The sequence below is a fragment of the Apium graveolens genome, chromosome 9, assembly GCF_009905375.1.
Source record: "Apium graveolens cultivar Ventura chromosome 9, ASM990537v1, whole genome shotgun sequence".
Classification (NCBI taxonomy): Eukaryota; Viridiplantae; Streptophyta; class Magnoliopsida; order Apiales; family Apiaceae; genus Apium; species Apium graveolens.
The window spans coordinates 82,405,955-82,423,883 of record NC_133655.1 but is presented as its reverse complement, the minus strand read 5'-3'; positions in this window follow the sequence as shown (position 1 = coordinate 82,423,883).

Genomic DNA, 17,929 nt, shown 5'->3' with positions numbered 1-17,929 from the left:
CTCTGTGTGCAGAAATGCTCACAACTGCTTATACAAAATAGAACTACTAAGAATACAGGAAATGCTAAAGATAGTGCTTACAAAGATTTCTCTGTTTTTTTGTTTCTTAGCTCTCTTAGTCGTATTTCTATTTGCTACTCTCTTGGTTTATATATTACCAATATTACAAAGTCAAAAGAACTGAATAAATATAAAATCTAACAGTCTTGATATTTGCTGCTTTTCGTCCTCATTACCCAGTTAATGGGCTTCCACAGTGTGTTTGTATCCATCTCGACGGCTGTGTGTCAGCTTTCACTGTTCAACTGATGTTTGAATCTTGATATTATCATCCGTCGACTTTCAGATCATCCGTCGATGACTTACTTGATCATCCGTCGACTGCTATTTTAAACATCCGTTGAAAGTCATTTGATCATCCGTCGAAGCTTTGTTAAGCATCCGTTGATAGCTATTCTGGCACTTGACTTCATTTCACTTATACAGAATTACAAGACATTGCTTATGTACAGTTAATCAACCTATTCTGCATATCTAGTTAATGTCAACATGACTTATATACTACTACAGATTCTATACAAAGGTGTATACAGCACTGTGCTACAAACTCATTATTACATAAGCTACTCACTCGATGGATAATAAGTTACTCATCCGTCGGGACTAAAATGAGTTATCCGTCGGGACTATAATTCTTATCCGTCGAGTGCTACATTATTTCACTAAGTAAAATCTACTTAGATGTTTTGTTTAGGTACTCATCAAGTGCACAATATATTCACAACATGGAGGGTGTCAGAAAAGCTGTTGATGAACACTTTGGGTCCTTCTCAGCCAAAACCTCTACTCCTCAAATACAAGAACTTCAAGATCAAATTTCTTCACTTCAAGCTTCCAACTCAGATTTATCTTCACAAGTCAGAGCTCTAACCACATTGGTTGAGAGTCAACAACATGATATTCAGGCCCTAGTGGAGTCCCATAAGCATTTACAAATGCATAATACAGTTGCTTTGGGAGCCATTATGGGAAAACTCAACATCCCACTGCCAGCATTGCCTGAAGCTATTAGACCTGAGATTCCTACTCCCCTACTCATGCATGTCACCAAGACTAAGGGGGAGATAGATGCAAGGCTCGCACAATCAAAACTCAAAAGTCAAGTACAAGGTCTAGAACAAGAGAGGCTCCTTATGGCTGCCCAAGGTCCAGGAATGACACAAGAGTTTGACAATTTGCTCACTGGACTAAGGAACTCTCTCAACAACAACTTCTTCACTTACAGAAAGACCTTGGAAAAGACTATCAATTTCATCAGGGTACTGCAGATCCCAGTCAAGGACCAGTTTTTGGAGAAAAGGATAGTGATCAATCTAAATGATTCTGGTGTAGACAGATGTATGCAAGTCAACTTCAATTATCTAATTTCCAGAAGAGCATATGAGGTAGATATTTTGATTAACAAGGTCAGGATAATCAACAATGAAGAGAAAATGCTACTAGCAGAGTTGAAGAAGGCTCAAGAAGCTGCATTCCCAGAAGCTTATCTACATCCAAGCAAAGGGGTGCACTATATCTGCTCTACAACCAAGCAACTGAAACATTTCCAAGTACCCAAAAACTGTGTCATGGCCAACAGAAGACTGATAATGGTGATTGAGTCTGAGCTGAAAAGTAAGAAATTGAAGACTAGTGAAGATAAAGTTATGATCAAGATTCTGAGGAGATACATTGATAACCCTGAAGCCAATTTGCCTAAAACTCAAATCAACATAGATGACTTGGGTGATGATGAGCAGAAGAAAGATGGTCAAAACCCTTCTGGCTCAAACTCAAGTCAATCTAGCAAGGCAATTGGTGGAAAAGGTAATATTAAGAAAGAGAAGGAGAAGAAAAGTGGATCCGAGACTCAAAGGAGGGGTGGAAGGAGACAAAGACAAAAGAATGATACCTCACAACCCCTCCAAACCCTAAATATCCAAATACCAATTGCTAAACCTTCACATTCAACCTCATCAAAAACTGCTCAACCTCAAACCTCTAAGCCTAAATATTTCTACAAGCTCACTATAAACTCTCTCCTCAAAACTCAAATCCCTCACAGCCATACTTCTCTGAAAAGACTCAAAATTGTACCTTCATTCAAGCCACCCCATAAAACACACTTCAAAACAGTTGGAATAGGTCCAAAAGAAGCCAAGGTCAAGAGAAGATTCAGAAAATAAAGAAGACAACTGACAGTTGAATTTCTCAATGATCATGGATTTGGTGAAAAGACCATCTGGAACATATATGATCAAAATGATTTCCAACCTCTAAATATTGTAGATTCAGATGAAGATTACTTCCAACAGTTAGCTGAAAGAATTGTCAGAGTTTGGGTTGTTAACATCAAAGAAGTTAGAATCTACTATAGTGATGGGTCCTTTGAAAAGCTTGGAAATAGACTAATGGATTCTCTCTCAATTGTTGAACTGAAAAGGGTGATAAGCTTGATGAATGGTAAAGATTCAGCCACTAAGGCATGTTGAACAGTATTGGCAGTGTTTGTGGTTAACAGAGAGGAGATGAGAGATAAGCATAGAGATTTGCTAGCTGAAAAGAGGAGAAAGTATGAGCATGACATTGATGAGTATATCAGAAGATCAGAAGAGTTGAAAGCAGCAGGCAAGAGCAGAATATCAAAGGATGGGAAATTTCTGAATGTAAAAGCTGGCTCTTTGTCAAGATACAGGATAGGGATGTTAGCTAGTTATCGTAAGCCAGATTTGCTGAAACTAATAGAGGCTCTAACTGACACCCCCATCCTAGAAGAATTGGAAATACTTGTACAGATTAAGAACATAATTGAGAAAGGATCAGAAAGCTCAGTCTTTACTTAATCATTGTAAACTGTCAAATGTTCAATGTACAAGTGTTGTATCAACTTTTGTATTGTTTTATTTTCATTCTTTAACTTGGGGTTAGTCTTGTTAATAGGCATGAATTTGTGATAAGCAATCTTCTCACAAATTGGGGGAGATTATTGTGCAAGACATGCATGTATCATAACAAGACTAAGTCATTCTGACAACCATAAGATTAGTTGTACAGTAACCTTAATCTGTAATTTATACTTGTAACACTTAATGTCTGTAAAATGTAAATGGAGCAGACTGGAGCATTTTTCCCTAAACAGTGTCAAGCCTAAAAATTCTATCTGGAAGAAGATCAAGAAGGTCATGCCTCAGAATAATTATGAAGAAACTTGGAGTTGAATAATGTTATTTGGTGAAAAACATTCTAAGTCAAGATCTCTACAAGTCACAGAATTAGTGTTATAGAGAAGTCATTCGAGAACTCAGAAAGACCTATCGAGAACTCAGGAATTGCCTATCGAGACCTCAGGAAATGCTATTGGAGATATCGATAAGTCAGATACCCATTCGAGAACTCAGAGATATCGACAAGTATACATATATTAGAGAACTCTGAGTTATCGATAAGCCAAAGTCCATTAGAGAACTCTGAGTTATCGATAAACCAAAATTCACCAGAGAACTCAGAGTTGTCGATAAGTCAAGTCAACAATGAAGTTTCAGAGATATCGACAAGTCAACATGTCTATCGAAATGTCGAGTTCTCTACAGCTTAATTGGAGATCTCGAATTAAAGAAATTTCTCTAAGTACAGAAGTGCAGAACAGTTCAATATCCAAGGTTGCAAATCAATAAACAATTCACTATCTAATTCAGTTGTTCTATATAATGCCTTAAAGAAAATGTAAGCAAATCTGGATGGGAAATATGTAGAAGATAGATTTGATAAAACCTCAATATGCATTTGAACATTATGCCTCTGCAACAGTCTGAGAGATGAGTTAAAAAAGCTTTCCAGATGAATATTGTGTCTAACACAATAAGAAACGAAGCCATAGAACTGGTCACGTGTAACTTCCATTTGATGTTGATGAAAGTCATATAGCTTATCCCAGTCAAGAGCTTCAAGGACATACTTGAGATATTTCTTTGATTGTTCACGCTCCCATACTAACAAAAGCTTCACAAACAAACTGAAGTTTTCTGTCTGGAAAATAAGGTGAGAAAAAAGAAGAGTGATCAACTCTAGTGAAACAGTGAAAATAGTTTGATCAGCCATTTGAGAAACCTTTGGTGAAAGATGTAGTTAACTTGTTACTCTTTTGCGATTTAAAGAAAAGGAATACATAAAGACTTAATGAACACGTGCAGTTGTTTTGGATAAAAGGTTATGAACGTTTCATCTTTCTTTCGTGTGTAATATAGTTTTTTTGTCCGGAGAAAAAAACTATAAATATAATAATTTGTATGTACTTATTCCCAAAACCATATTTTACTTAAAAAGATCATGTAAATCCTATAAGAAAATAAACTAAAGATAAAAGAAAGTAATTATATAAAAAAGTCATTAATGATGGATATATATAAAGTAAATTTTGTTTACCCCAAAAAATGCTCCTCTTCAAGATATGATTTATTTTTATCTTTGGCATCCTTATTTTTTGTTCTAAATAGATTTTTATTTTCTTTAACTTTAACAAAGTGATTTTTTTTAATAAACTGAAAAATAGATTAATAACAATTCAACAGTGCAACATATACTTAAATAACCAACACTGATTTTACTTATAATTCTATGTACACTATATTTTTTTAAAGTGGTGGAATAAAAGAAATTAGCATATGCATATTATTTATTTTTCTTTTAAAAAATATGTAATTATTATGTAACTTTTAAGTAAAATCAATATTTTCTCCAAAAAATATTAAAATTTAATTTTATTGGTCTTTTTAAAAATTTGAAATTTGGTATAATTTAACTTTATTATTTTGATCACATTTGGTATAATTCACGTAATTCCAATAAATCCAATATTATTAGTAATTTTATTTACATGACATAGTAAATTTATTTACCCAAAAAGTGCTCCTCTTCAAGATATGATTTATTTATATCTTTTTTGGGTATGACATCCTTATTTTTTGTTCAAGATAGATTTTTATTTTGTTTAACTTTACCAACGTGATTTTTTTTAATAAACTGAAAAATAGATTAATACAATTCAACAGTGCAACAGATACTTGAATATATTTATATATTTAAGAATATATTTATATTGATATGTTATATTAATTAGAATAACATGACGGTTAAAAAATAACTGAAATAATATTTTTTTAAAAATTGTGAAATTCACTATATAAATTAGTAATAGTTCATTGATTAATTTCTTTAAAAATTTTAGAAATTATTGATTATTTTAAAATTTTGAGTTAATAACTATTAATTATAGTTTTAGTTTACTCCCATGAGTCATTATATCCATCGAAAATTTTACTCTAAATTATAAATTGTGATAAAAAGTATTATTACCTGTATTTAATCCAGTTTAGCGTCACAAAAATTTTATTTATCTTATATATTAATTGAAAAAATAATTAAATTCTTGTAATACAAAATTAACATTTAGAAATTATTATATTAAATGACATCATTATATAACATTTTTAGTTTAAACATATGTAATTTAAATAATAAGCATGTTGTTGTGTACAATTATTTTTGAAATTTTTTCTAGAAGAGGTTTAATTATCTATTTATGATGTTATATGAATATTCACCTCATATTGCTAAATATTCACCTTAATGGAGTTAGATGTTTTAACTTTTTCATTTGACTCCCGTTTGCAACCTGGATCATGTCATTCTGTACCAGCTCAATTAAAAAAAATTCGCTCGCATTGCTGGTATAAGAAACTTTTTGTGACTTGCTGACATAAGATCAGAGCTGGAGGTCAAGGATGGACAATGGGATGCACGGGGATCATTGATCTGACTGAGTGTGCTGCTCCTGTTTTGCTGCTTTGCTGGACATGAAATATTCAAAAATATTATATCATTGATCATTGATATTTTAGTTTATATCTAAAGCATATTAAACAACAACTCTTAATAATGAACAAATGCACTAAAATGCTAATAACTAAAAAATTTAGTTTGAAAGGAAATCAAATATGGTAAGAGATAACTTTTTGAAAGGAATATATCCTAAGTCCAATCATGTATAAGGATTTAGGAAAAAACTTTTATGTAATCTGTTTTGATTTCATTGATATTAATAAAGACTTGTTTTGTTTTTATTACGGGTTTTATCTATTTAAGTGTTTAAATAAGATATACCATAGTTTAGAGTAAAGCTTTTTATGGATTATGATGAGATCATAATAGTGAGACCTAAAAAGATGATAACTCTAAACTTAAATAGTTCCTGGTCATAGGATTAATAACTGGTAATTAATAATCCGCAGAGATCGGTACATACTATGCTTGCTTCATTATGAAGGATGTCTGTTCTCATAGACATTTGTGTGGTGACACTATAGCTAGTATGTAGGTGCTTATTATAGAATAAGTTCACTGAACATGACTCGCACAGCTGAACAACTGATGGAGTTCACTCACGTGTCAGCAGTTGTTCACATAGTGATAGTTGTACAAGTATCCTTAGACTTGAGGTCATCATAGTCATCTTGTGTACACTGAACTATGCTTTGGTTTAGTTCTTAGTCTCCATGGACAATTATTAGGGCTCTTCTGGGTATAGGAATTTGTACACGAAGATAGTGTATGATCAATAAAGGATCTACCCCTTCCAGTGAAGGAAGCGAATGTTCAAGGCTGATCCACTTATGCTAGTTCAGGAATCTCTAGCCAGAGTGAATGAAATTAGAAAGGAGTTTCTAATTTGCATATAACTACGCATAGCAAATGGTAAGCAAGTGATTGAATTAGATAGGCTTGACACGAGATCCATGCCTTGTATTAATCGGGACATTGTAGGGTAGAAGGAGTTTATTGTACGGTAACTATTCACTGACAGGTTCTTGGTATTCTAAGCAGTGAATTCATATTATCCGGATAGTCGCGATATGTTGAGAAGCATCACTCACGATGTAGAATAAATGTGATTAATTAATTAATCATATTTAATAAATTAGAGAATTTATATAAATAATTATAAAATAGTTTTATTATTATTTATTTCTACTACCGGCTTAATATTGAACCTACAGGGTCACACCATAAAAGGAAAATGATTTAATGGTGGAGGAATTAATTAATAATGGCTAATAATTATTTATTTATGAAATAAATAATTAATTGGCAAATTTAATAATTGATTAAATGAGATTTAATTGATTATAAATTAATTAAGAAAAGTTCTTAATATTATTAATTAAAGGATTTAATTTTTGGAAATTAAATCAAGAGAGAGGATTATTTCTAAAGTGTTTAGAAAAAGGATTAATGATTAAAAGGTGTTTTAATTATTAATGAGAATAATAAATGGGATAATAATAATAATATTTATGGGAAAATTTCAGCTGAAAATTTTTCCTATAAATACACTATTATAGACCCTAATTTTATTCTAACCCCATCGGAACCCGAAAACCCAAAAAGTTTGGAAAACCCAATTCTCTCCACCTCCTTCCTCCTCCTTAACATCGTTTTCTTGGTGGATACCGGTGGAGTGCTTCACACTTGAGGAGCAACTGTTAAGGATCTCTGATCGTTGTCTCCGAATTATTTTAAAAGGTTAGATTCGATCCCTCGAATTTTTATTCACGCTTTATATGCTTTTATTTGGATTTTGTATGTGTAAAAGTGTTTTGCCATGCCCCGCTGCGTTAAAAATCCAACAATGGTATCAGAGCATAGGTTGTATGCATATAGATCTGTGGTAAAAATTTCAGAATTTTATGTGCTTGTACGTATTAATTATGATTTTTACAAGTTATATCATGGATTAATTTTGTCTGATGAGAAATCGTTTCTCAGAATAATTTTGAATGTTGATCTGGGTTCTACAAGTGTTGTAGATCGTCTGGGTATTTTTTTCATAATTTTATGATGTATAGATTTTTTATTATGAATTTTTGAAGTTGTTTCAATTAAATTCTTAATTAAATAAAGATATATAAATAATTATATGTATATATATATATATGAATTGTATGTATGTATATATCTGTCATCTACTTGTTGTAATGCTGCTGTGAGTTGCACGGAGAAAGACAGACACGGTATAGAGGTGTCAGGCGCGCAAACCGAGGAAACAGGCGGCTGCTGAACAAAAAAAAAATAGGGGTGTAACGCATTCCGGGAATGCGTTACACACATGTGGCGCATACACGGAATGCGTTACACCCTTTAATGGCTGAAAAGGGGTGTAACGCATCACCGGAATGCGTTACAGGTCATGTAACGCGTTCCTGTAATGCGTTACAGGTCATGTAACGCGTTCCTGTAATGCGTTACAGCCCTTCTATTGATTTTAAAATTGATTTTCTGGGAGTTTCGTAACTCCGTTTTAGGCGTGCAATATACCGTTGGATTCGTTTTTCCGAGACGGATCTAATGGAGTGATCAATTTTAGTTTATATAAAAGTTTTGAACTGTTTATATTTCCATGAAGTGTTTTAAAGTTATTTTTGACTGTTTTAATTGCTTTTAAATGCTTCATGTGATACATAGAGATGTATAATGCTTAGTTCTATGTGCTAGATGATGTAACATGCCTACCTTGATGTTTATTCATTTTGATATATGTGATATATGCTTAGTTTATCATACGATGATAGATTTAGGTGAACTTAAATAAACATAAGGTGTTTGTTAGACAACCTAGTATAGTGAAATTGTTTCATAACCTTAATAACAATATTATGAATACAATCATGAGATTCTTGTGTTTGTGAAACACGTAATTGAATATGAATTTTCGATATGAGAGAAAGGATGATTCTGTCAACAACAGATTTCTATCTGTAAGAAAGGGTTATTAAGTGACGCCTCTTGACAATGCTCCACCCGATCTGGGAATCATCTGATTATTGATTATTAATTTGAAATATTTAATTTAAAAGGAAGAATCTCTTTATAATATGATTATGATTGTAACGTAATATAATCCCTATAAAATTAAATAATATCAAGTAGTAATTGGCCAATGACACAACGGGCTTGTGTCGGTCATAGTCTTCCAACATGATAGAAAAGTAGTTCTTATTTTTGAATTATTGTCGGTTCGTGCTACAGCCGAGGGCTTTTATTTCGAAATAAGAAATACTTGTCTATTACATAGAGATGTGTACATTGAATAAGAATCTAAAGGTCGGTACGTGCTACAGCCGTGGGCCTTTGGGGACTGATTCAACTGTACGGAATATTGGGTTAGACTTGACTTAGAATATTGAGTTTGTCGTGCTACAGCCGAGACTCAATTATTCAAGAGGCTAAAGTTTGATTAGGGAATAACATGAGATGTAATTGAAGAGTTGTCTGCCTATTGAACATTACATGGCGGTTCGTGCTACAGCCGGGGTCGTGTAATGGAATGTAGGATCCCTATTCCCACTAGCATTATGTATGCTTAATTTTTCACGTAGGGGGTTGAATAAATTAGGAAAACTAGTGGGAGCCACTTATGAATAAAGACCCAATTCATATAGTGTTTTAAAATGAAATCGAATATTTGCTAAGTGTTGTTATGTGTTTATCATTTACAGATTTACAATATACATTATGTCTTCTGCACTATCACTCAGGAGCATACTAGATGCTCACAAATTGACTGGTCCTAATTATGCTGACTGGCTTCGAAACTTGAGAATTGTTCTCAGGATTGAGAAGCTAGAATACGTGATTGACTCACCTAAGCCTACTGAACCTGCTAGTGATGCACATAATGATGAACATGTTGTGTATCGTAAGTGGATAGATGATGCAAATGTTGCTCAATAAATCATGCTAGCTTCCATGAACATTGAGCTACAGAAGCAACATGAGCATATGGATGCTCACACTATCCTCATGCATCTACAAGAGTTGTATGATATGGCGGGGAGGACAGCTCGATATGAGATATCGAAGGAGCTGTTCGGGTGTAGGATGTCTGAGGGATCATCTGTGAATGACCATGTACTTAAGATGATCAATTTGATTGAATGTCTTGGACAACTTGGTTTTGCCATGGATGGGGAGCTGAGCCAGGACTTGGTCTTGCAATCGCTTCCGAGTTCGTTCTCGCAGTTTATTGTGAACTTTCACATGAATAAGTTGGATGTCAGCCTGCCTGAACTCCACAACATGTTGAAGACCGCGGAATCGAATTTTCCCCCTAAGAAGAGTTCTGTTCTTCTAATTAAGGAAGGTTCCAATCCTAAGAAAAGGAAGAGGAACCCTTCCAAGAAGAAGAAAGTAGGTGAGAAAACACCGGTTCCACCAAAAGCTGAAGACCCCAAGAGCAAAGTTGTTTGCTTTTACTGTAACAAGGTGGGGCACTGGAAGAGGAACTGCAAGGTTTACCTTGCAGAATTGAAGAAGAAGGGTAGTGAGACTACCGCTTCTGATTCAGGTATGTTCATGATAGAAATGAATATGTCATTAAATCAAATTTCTACTTGGGTATTAGATACCGCCTGTGGTTCTCAAATCTGCAATTTGTTGCAGGGACCAAGGAGAAGTAGGACTCTTGAAGAAGAGGAGGTGATTCTACTGATGGGAAATGGAGCAAGAGTTGCTGCTGAAGATGTAGAATCATTTCATTTACATATGCCTACGGGCAAGACTATTGTTTGAAATAATTGTTATTTTGTTCCCTCGATTGTGAGGAATATTATTCCCATGTTAGACTTGGCTGGATTTTCATTTATTATTGAGAATAATGAATGTTCAATTCTTAGAGATAATATTCTTTATGGACGTGGTACTTTAAATAATGGTCTGTATATATGTGACATAATTTACTTCAGATTGAACAAACTAATAAAAGAAAAGGGATGATGAAAATCTCACTTTATAGTGGCACTGCAGTCTCCATTTAGTAGACATGGAGAGAGGACTGCAAATTTGCTAGGAATGGTACACACAGATGTATGTGGACCAATGTCTAAGCAAGCCATGGGTGGATTTTCATACTTCATTACTTTCATAGATGATAGATCTAGATTCGGATATGTGTTTGATGAAACACAAGTCTGAGGCCTTTGAAAAGTTCAAAGAATATAAGTATGAAGTGGAGAAACAACCAAACATAGTATTATAACTCTTCGATTAGATCGAGGTGGTGAATACTTGAACGGAGAATTTCTGGATTATCTCAAAGTAAATGGTATAGTCTCCTAGTGGACTCCTCCAGATTGGTATCTGAAAGGAGAAATCGAACTTTGTTAGACATAGTTCGGTCCATGATGAGCTATGCAAATCTTCCAGTATTCCTATGGGGTTATGCATTGGAAACCTCAGCATATTAACTGAATAAGGTGCTTTCCAAAATCTGTTCCTCAAACTTCGTATGAGATATGGAAAGAAAGGAAACCGAGTCTTAAACACGTTAAGATTTGGGGATGTCCAGCTTATGTCAAGTAAGTTGACCCAGATAAGCTGGAATATCGATCCGTAAAATGTAGTTTTGTGGGATATCCTAAAGAGACTTTAGGGTATTACTTTTGCACCGATCATCGGGTGTTTGTCTCCAGACATGCTACCTTCTTGGAAAAGGAGTTTATCCTTGAAGGAAACAGTGGGAGCAAAATTGAACTTGATGAAGTTCAAGAAGCACAAACTACTACGGATCAAGTGGAAACACCTGTTCTGACTGAACAACCTTTTGTGGAACAGCCCATTCATAGATCAGGGAGAGTGTCTCACCAACTTGAGAGGTATTATGGCCTTGTCATTGAGAATGACAATGAGTTGTCGATCATTGATGATGACGACCCTGTGACCTATAATGAGGCTATGAGTAGTGTTGACTCAGAGAAATGGCATAGTGCCTGGAAATCCGGAAAGAAATCTATGTATACGGGATACAAAAGAATGATTAGAGCAGATGGCCAGGTGGAGACCTTTAAGGCCAGGCTTGTGGCAAAAGAATTCAAACAAAGGCAATGGATTGACTTTGATGAAACCTTTTACCTGTAGCCCTGTTAAAATCAGTTCGGATTTTGCTTGCGAATGCTGCTTACTACGACTATGAGATCTGGCAATTAGCCAGATGGTTTTCTTTCCAAGGGAAATGAAAACCTAGTGTGTAAGCTACTGCGAACCATATGTGGTTTAAAGCAAGCTTCTCGAAAGATGGAACATTCGTTTTGATGAGACAATCAAAGAGTTTGATTTTATCAAAAACGAAGATGAACCATGCGTCTACAAAAGGGTTAGTGGGAGCGCGGTAACATTTCTTGTATTGTATTGAATTAGAGTTGACACACATAACAACATAGCAGACCCACTCATAAAGCTACTTTTTGAAAGTCACTTTGATCGTCATAAAGATGAGATGGGTATTAGATACCAGAGTGATTGGCTTTAGTACAAGTGGGAGATTGAAAGGAATATATCCTAAGTCCAATCATGTATAAGGATTTAGGAATAAACTTTTATGTAATCTGTTTTGATTTCATTGATATTAATAAAGACTTGTTTTGTTTTTATTACGGGCTTTATCTATTTAAGTGTTTAAATAAGATATACCATAGTTTAGAGTAAAGCTTTTTATGGATTATGATGAGATCATAATAGTGAGACCTAAAAAGATGATAACTTTAAACTTAAATAGCTCCTGGTCATAGGATTACTAACTGGTAATTAATAATCCGCAGAGATCGGTACATACTATGCTTGCTTCATTATGAAGGATGTCTGTTCTCATAGACATTTGTATGGTGACACTATAGCTAGTATGTAGGTGCTTATTATAGAATAAGTTCACTGAACATGACTCGCACAGCTGAACAACTGATGGAGTTCACTCATGTGTCAGCAGTTGTTCACATAGTGATAGTTGTACAAGTATCCTTAGACTTGAGGTCATCATAGTCATCTTGTGTACACTGAACTATGCTTTGGTTTGGTTCTTAGTCTCCAGGGACAATTATTAGGGCTCTTCTGGGTATAGGAATTTGTACACGAAGATAGTGTATGATCAATAAAGGATCTACCCCTTCCAGTGAAGGAAGCGAATGTTCAAGGCTGATCCACTTATGCTAGTTCAGGAATCTCTGGCCAGAGTGAATGAAATTAGAAAGGAGTTTCTAATTTGCATAGAACTACGCATAACAAATGGTAAGCAAGTGATTGAATTAGATAGGCTTGACACGAGATTCATGCCTTGTATTTAATCGAGACATTGTAGGGTATAAGGAGTTTATTGTACGGTAACTATTCACTGACAGGTTCTTGGTATTCTAAGCAGTGAATTCATATTATCCGGATAGTCGCGATATGTTGAGAAGCATCACTCACAATGTAGAATAAATGTGATTAATTAATTAATCATATTTCATAAATTAGAGAATTTATATAAATAATGATAAAATAGTTTTATTATTATTTATTTCTACTACCGGCTTAATATTGAACCTACAGGGTCATACCATAAAAGGAGAATGATTTAATGGTGGAGAAATTAATTAATAATGGCTAATAATTATTTATTTATGAAATAAATAATTAATTGGCAAATTTAATAATTGATTAAATGAGATTTAATTGATTATAAATTAATTAAGAAAAGTTCTTAATATTATTAATTAAAGGATTTAATTTTTGGAAATTAAATCAAGAGAGAGAATTATTTTTAAAGTGTTTAGAAAAAGGATTAATGATTAAAAGGTGTTTTAATTATTAATGAGAATAATAAATGGGATAATAATAATAATATTTATGGGAAAATTTCAGCTGGAAATTTTTCCTATAAATACACTATTATAGACCCTAATTTTATTTTAACCCCATCGGAACCCGAAAACCCAAAAAGTTTGGAAAACCCAATTCTCTCCACCTCCTTCCTCCTCCTTAACATCGTTTTCTTGGTGGATACCGGTGGAGTGCTTCACACTTGAGGAACAACTGCTAAGGATCTCTGATCGTTGTCTCCGAATTATTTTAAAAGGTTAGATTCGATCCCTCGAATTTTTATTCACGATTTATATGCTTTTATTTGGATTTTGTATGTGTAAAAGTATTTTGCCATGCCCCGCTGCGTTAAAAATCCAACACTTTTTACATGTTCTTATATAATCTTTTGGATTAAGAAATATATTAATAACACAAATTACAACTATGTTAGCTAAAAAAATATATCTAATTCAATACAATTCTGCAAAGAATAATGATATGTAATGAAATGAATAAAAAACCAAAATAAATCATAGTTACCAGTTTCAACTACTTGCAGTAGTTCTAGTATAGCTGCAACAGCTAGGTTTGCAAGTGCAATAATAGTCTATATAATATCGAACTTGGCTTCCATTAGTAGTACATAAAAAACACATTCAGAAAAACCAAGCATGTTAGCCTTATAGGTTAAGTACAAATGCACTACTATACATAAGACATAATTACTTGTTAAAAGCCAAGAACATATGTTGATCAGCAACAGCTTGGTCAAGGACTAAAGGGCAAACAACAGAAATACATAGATATTTAGAAGAATTGTAATGTACCATTAGAAGAAATAGTGGAATTTATATTTTTCGAATTTAGTCATTGTAGAGTGTGAGGTCTGAACTGGTGTTATAGGATTGCAAGTCAGGTTCCGAGAGCGTAGCTTTTAATCTACAGGGAAACAACATATTTAGTTACATCCATATATACATAGCAAAAATATTAGTGAAAAACATCGTAGCCTTGTGCATTAAATACGTGTTAATCAAAGAAATTTATTAACAAATACACCAAATACATTGATCATTAGCTGATCAGAACTTATCAATAACCACAAATAGATTGATTTATTAAGATAGACAAAAAACCCGCGATGCTATGAAGAAAGAGTGCAATCTCAAATAAAAAATGCAGAAGAAATGCAGTAGAATAGTGCAAAAAATGGATGCAGGAAAGTACAAATCTGGTAAAAAAATTGTTGTAGAAAACTAAATTATTTGGTACAACAATCTGCAGATAAATTCTATTATAATACGCTGCAAAAAATACCAAATTTGCTGCTTGAATATGCACGAAACAGTTACAGAAATCTGCTAAAAAAATTATAGAAAAATGGTACAGGTTTGGTGCAGATAAATACAAAATCTACTACTAAAATCTTCTCAAAAATTGTAGCAGAATTTTGCAGAAAAATGCTACTAAACTGCAAAAATTGTACAGTCATATTGGAAGCAAAAAAATTGTAATAATCCAGAACAATGAATCAGAGCAATCCACCTTTTGTAACAAATTCTTAAAAAATCTCCACCTTTTTTGCAAGTTTACTGGTAGTGTTCTTGGAAGACTTAATGTTCCTTTTCTCATTTCAAATTCTAGCATTACACTTCTGGAAAATTTTGGACGGTGGTCCAAGGTCCATGTATTCACTCCACAAATCAGTGATTTTTTTATGATAATAATATGATAACTTGTGATCTGCTTAATTATTTATAGAAAAAAGTAACCAACATTAAAAAGATTTATACCTGGATTTGGTTCATCACTTTCTTCATCAGATAAATATTTGCCTTGATGAATATTTACCGTAACATTTACAAAATCAAATTAATATGGAATTGTTAGACAAACTAAACATTAATACAAATGAGCAACTTATATTACAACATACAATGGGGATCTGAGACATCTTCATTGTCATCTGAATAGAACACGAAACTATAGATATTAATAAATTGGACATTGCAAAAATCTTTACAAAGTTAAGTCAAGTATAGAATACAGCACCAGAAACAAATTGCTCTTAGTCTGGCATATGCTCAAGTGGTTCTTCATCTGCGTCATTGAGCGCTTGTAACAATTTCTTGATATTCATGCATCATTGACCAAAAAACAGGTTAAACACATATACACATAATTCATCATGATTTTGAAAACAATGCTGTAAACTTTATCAGCACACCATCATCTCCTGCCAAAATAAAAATAAATATAAGTAAAAAATAAATATATAAACATATAAAATCTACACAAATAACAATACTAATCAGAGATTAGACACACATACACTTCATTCTTAAAAAAAAGACACACATACACTTAATTCACAACGATCAAAAAATCACGTGCTATATATTTAGGCATAGGTTATAAAATTATGCATCATTGATCAAAAACAGGTTAGACACACATATACTATGAACTTTATCAACACATCATCATCTCCTGGAAAACCCAAAATAAATATAAATAAACAATAAGTATATGAACATATAAAATCAATATAAATAACAATACTAAAATCACGGAAAATAGAGATTGAAAATATGGACATAATTACTAACCTGTAGAGCACGTATAACCTGCAAAAAGAGAGAGAAGAATGAGATTCAGAGATTAGAAATTTATGTAAATAAGAAAATTATCTCATCAAAATTAATTACGTGTTTATATCTGTATATATCAATCTAATTCAAATAAAAGAAAAAAAATAAGGAAGATATTAATTAATGATTATTTTAATGAGAAATTTGAAATTCAAAACATAACCAATAAGAAAACTAAAGGATATTATTGACATAGAGATTTAACCAGATGTGAGAAAATGCAACAACAAATGCAAAATTGTTGACCAGTGTCAAATAACGACGAAACATTGGGATTTTGGTTTTCCTTAAATACATATTGATGCATCGATTGCACTTTCTCATTGGATGTCTGAGGCAAATGAGTGTTTTTGTGCTCACAGCTTGGAGAAACACACACATACAAAGACACATAATGAAAAATAAATGAAGCAAAATATTCTAAAATACATTTCTAAAAAAAGTGTATAACCTTTATGTACAGAGGAAAGAGATCATGAACCAAGAGAATGTTAAGTCCGGCCTATTTTAAAAAAATGTATAATGGAAACAAAATCCAGTATTAAAATATAAATTTCTGATTATAACTTATGGGATACCAGTGTTACAGGATAATGAAAAATTGGGATTCTTGTTCTCTAACATGTTAGATCTAATTAGATGATTCTCTTTAACAGTGGAAGCATCAAACAGTCGAGTTATCTTTTCTGACAACCTGTAACACATTAAAAAGATTTAAGCACATCAAAATATAACATAGTAATGTGATTGCAGAGTGTATGAACAAAACCTTTTTATACAAAAGAAGGAGATATTGGACCAAGATGGGGTCGTTTGCGACCTATAAACTCAAAGCAAACAACCAGGCAATGTAAATTTTTAAAAGATACAATTACAAAGAATTTATAAATATGCATAAACTGGTATAAGCAAAGCAACCAACCAGGAAATAAAAAGAGACTACTCAAAATACAAAAGGATCAAAGAAATTTTAAACACATAAACATATATAACATAATCACATCAAAATTAAAAAAGCTTGTTCGAAAGAAGTGATTCTATTACAATACATACCTTGTGAATTCGATTACAATACATACCTTGTGAATTCTGGCCCAATAACAATGAAAAGAAGACCAATTGCATAATCAAAATTTGATTCGATTATCTTGTAAATATATAATATCAAAGAAGAATATAAAGAAGTGATTCGATTACAATACATACCTTGTGAATTCTGATCCAATAACAATGAAAAGATAACCAACTGCATAATCACAATTTGATTTTGCATAACATACCTTTGGGAGTTTTCATCAAACATGTACAATGCACAAGCAAAAGTAAACAATAAAATACTATCAAAATCAACTTAAAATTAATAACAACAGTTAATGTATATTAATAATTCGCCCTGATTAAATCAAGCCTGTTTTAATGGAGGAATCAAGCAATACTAATTCATCGTTCCTAAATCACAGAAAAAAACATGAAAAAGATACTATCGTTTTACCAGATTTAACCATTAACAAAAACCGGGATAAAAATAGGATACATACATGAGGAAAGATGTGATGTATTCAATATTTGTGAGG